Source organism: Cynara cardunculus, unplaced genomic scaffold, assembly GCF_001531365.2.
Source record: "Cynara cardunculus var. scolymus isolate 2C unplaced genomic scaffold, CcrdV1 Un_Scaffold_3769, whole genome shotgun sequence".
In the NCBI taxonomy this organism is placed as follows: Eukaryota; Viridiplantae; Streptophyta; class Magnoliopsida; order Asterales; family Asteraceae; genus Cynara; species Cynara cardunculus.
Window position 1 is genome coordinate 37,334 of NW_020201606.1, and position 4,345 is coordinate 41,678.

Consider the following 4,345-nt stretch of genomic DNA (forward strand, 5'->3'; position numbering starts at 1 on the left):
ATGAAAACCCTTTTTCTAATGTGGGTACTACTTCAAATGCCCACGTTGTTTACTGCATCTGCTACAAATTCCACCTCTGAAACATACACCCTAATTAACGCAAAGAATTTAGCAAAGCCAAACTGCTCCAGCCGTTGTGGAGATGTAATTGTTCCCTACCCTTTTGGCATCGGTAACAACACAAATTGTTCTATAAGCCATGAGTTTGACCTCTACTGTAACAATTCTGCAAGCCCTCCAAAGCTGTTTATTGCAGAAGATCATTACAACTCAATCACACGGATATATGATTCCACACTACGGACTTCCAATGTTGTGGCTACTGGATGCTATTCATCAAACGGCACTTATTTAGGGGGATATTACATTAGCATGAGTTATAAGGATTCTCCTTATACCTTGTCGGATGTAAATAAGTTCACCGTCATCGGCTGTCATGATTCTGCTTGGCTGAGTTCAGAAACGAATTCTAGGAATGTGTCTACCGGTTGTATGGTCTTTTGTTCAACACCTGAGGATGTTGTAGGTGACCAATGTTAAGGAAATGGTTGTTGTCAATCGTCCATACCCAAAGACATACACTACTATGAAACTGAGCTCAATCCCCTCACGGATTCAAACAACACGAGGTACACGAGGTCTTTTAACCCTTGTACATATGCGTTTGTCGGTGAGGAGAATGCATACAAGTTCAATGGTCTAACAGATTTAAATGACACTGATTTGGCTGAAAAGATTGAAGCTAGTGTCCCAATAGTGCTTGAATGGGCTATTGGTAATCTGAGTTGCATTGAAGCCAAAGCAATGGACGGTTTCGCGTGTCAGTATTCAAATAGTAAGTGTGTTAATTCTACAAGGGAAAGCGGTGGGTATCGTTGCATCTGCGATGAAGGCTATGAAGGAAATCCCTATCTATCTCCTGGCTGTACAGGTATATGACTTAAGTTCTTTTGTGATTGTTGTCACAAATTATTGTTTATATTTCTGCACAAGATTTCCTTCAACTTCAATGGGTTTGATACATATTTTAATTTGATTTGTACTTTAAGCAAAAAGAATTATGATTACTATTATTATTCATAATGAACTTTTTTTTTAATACAACTAACTTAATGACAATATAAATAAATAAATAAATATATATATATATATATATATATGTTGATTATTGTACAACCCTGACATTTGTGCAACCAATACAACTCAATCTCAACCGTCCATTTCATTTGATTAATATGTGATTTCATAGAAGTTTTAATTGTTTCCTAATATAAAGTATTGATCATAATTAATGAACTATATTCATCTTATATAAATATTCAAATCATAATAAATGAACTCTCATTCTTTCCATAAATATCTCAATTTATTGGGTTGCATTGGTTGTACAAATGCAACGGGTTGTATTTGAAACAAACTCTCTCTCTCTCTCTATATATATATATATATTATATTATTTATAATGAACTTTTATAGTACAACTAACTTGAGGATAATATATATATAGAGAGAGAGAGTCACCTCGTGTAAATTCAATAATTCATATAAACTTACAAACTGATTTTCATGTATGAAACAACATGTGTAAAATTGCACTCTTTATATAGTATTGATTCTATATATGATAAAATATGAAGCATTCATGACACTCTTTTTCCACCCACAAATAACCCTGAACGTTTTACATAAAAAAACAACACCGTTTACACATTGAATTTTGAGACATGTTTTATGTCAAACAACACATAAATAAAAATTGGTTTGTAAGTTTGTACAAGTTATTAGGTCTGTAACTGATTATGTGTGCATGTGTATATATATATATATATATATATATATATATATATATGAGAACAGTGCATATTTAAGAAAATATGAGAATGACCAAAATAAGTACAAAATCACATGTGATTTTACATTAACGACCAAAAAAGTGTGCGGGCGAACCTATGGCCATGTGGCAAGGTCGCATGAATCACATATGATTCTGTACGTGATGTTAGTGTAAAATCATATATGATTCAGTCACTCTCTTAATTTTTTAAATATGTATCATTCTAGTATGAAGCCGACTATATATATATATATATATATATATATATATATATATATATATACCCTAAAAAAAATAGACTTGCCATAAGTAATTAAAATTTAATGTTTTCTTTTTGTTAACAAGAACTACGATTTATTTACTTAACCTTAACAACATATCAAAATTTCCTTTATTTTTAGACATCGATGAGTGTAAACAAGAAGACAAGTTTCCATGTTATGGAACTTGTTTAAATACCGCTGGGAGTTACACATGCAAATGCAAACGAGGGCATTCCGGTGATGCCAAAATTCAAGATGGTTGTCGACGTAAACCATTCCACCCTTTGGTGTTAACTATAGGTAATTCTTGCTCATTTACCTTAAATTTTTACTTTTCGTGCAAAGATTTGTACTGTTCAAAGATTAGTACTAAACACACGCTCCAATGCAAATGTATATTAAAACAACCTTAGCCTATTTTTGCTACTAGCCTTTGTTGGACATAAAATTGTTATTTTATTATTTCTTTTCTTTTAAAATAATTGTCCACATTTCTATTTTAATTTTTCTTTAAATAAATATCATTTTCAAAAGTAAATGTTTACTTTCCTATTCTATACTTGATTATGAAATGGAGATATTTTTTCTCTATCTATTGTTAAGAGTAAAATTATCATTGAGTTTATTAAAAATTGTAATAATTATATATTTCTAAAAATGTGTATTTTTTTTATTATAGACATTTATTTTGAGATGAAAAGAGTATTATTCTATTTTCTTAGATTTGAAGAAATTGAGGTTAGGAATCTATCCTCCTAGTGCCTATAATTACATGTATATATATATATATATATATATAGGTGTGGGATCTGGATTACTCGCAATACTGATTGTATTAGTGGTGTCGTACTTCGCCGCCAAGAAAAAGAAGCTTGTTATGCTTAGAGAGAAATTTTTCGAACAAAATGGGGGCATGCTTTTGGAAGAGAAACTAAAAACCAAGAGTGGCGTAGGGGTCGGTTCCATGAAAATTTTCCGTGCTAGAGAGCTAGAAGAAGCGACTGATAAGTATGGAGAAGATAAGATTCTTGGTAGAGGAGGCAACGACATCGTGTACAAGGGAAATCTATCAGATAAGCGTGTTGTAGCAATCAAGAAGTCCCAAAGATTGGATCAAGGACAAAGGGAGCAATTCATAAATGAAATGGTAATCCTTACACAAATCAATCACCAAAATGTGGTGCAACTTTTGGGATGTTGTTTGGAAACTGATGTTCCACTGCTAGTTTATGAATTTGTCTCTAATGGCACTCTTCATCATCACATCCATAATAGAAAAAGTGGTGTACCGAGATTGTCTTGGGATAGTCGTCTAAGGATAGCACATGAATCGGCTGGTGCACTTGCTTATCTTCATAGTGATGCAAGAATGTCAATTATACATAGAGATGTGAAGTCTAGTAACATCTTGTTGGATGACAGTTACACCGCAAAAATTGCAAATTTTGGTGCGTCAAGGTTAATCCCGTTAGGTGATCATAATCAAGTTAGTACACTCGTTCAGGGGACATTGGGATACTTGGATCCAGAATATTTGCATACAGGGCAACTAACAGATAAGAGTGATGTGTATAGCTTTGGAGTGGTTCTTGCGGAACTCCTAACAGGAAAAAGACCCATTGCAAGTGAAAGATGCCTAGCGGAGCAATCTCTTGCAACATATTTTGAAAAGGCAATGAAGGAAAACCGATTGCTTGAAATTCTTGAATTTGAAGTGGTAAAGGAGGCTACGGGTGAGCAGCTAAAAGCAACATGTGACCTGACATGTAGATGCCTTAACCAATTAGGTAAGCTCCGACCCAGCATGAAAAAAGTGACCATAGAGCTTGAGACATTAAGGAAGTTTCGCAAGCATCCTTCGGGTAGCCAAGATAACTACAGTGAAATGAACAGCTTAATGATTGAAAGTGAACCAAATGATCTTTACGAAGTTCCTCTTATCACTAATAGTGACACTTTTGGAGTAAGCAGTTCTAGCACTACTAGAATGAGAGGCATGATAAGCGAAGTACAAAGCCCTCGTTAACAATTTAGTAGTGAGTGGATGTTTTATCCACCATTCGTGTCTATTTTTCTTGTTTGAAGTATCATTCAATTTACTCAAATATTTGAAATTTATGTCAGTCCATTGTGTATTATAAATTTCTCCATGTATAATATTCCTATCTTTGTTATGATTGCACCTTTCATATATTCCATGTACTATTATCTGATTAAATAATATGAGACTATTTTGTGTTTGTGTACT

General features: G+C 33.3%; 1 pseudogene; it reads left to right on the forward strand.

The window, feature by feature from the left end:
* On the forward strand, positions 1 to 4,123 carry LOC112503769 (annotated as a pseudogene).
* The last annotated feature ends 222 nt before the right edge of the window (positions 4,124 to 4,345 follow it).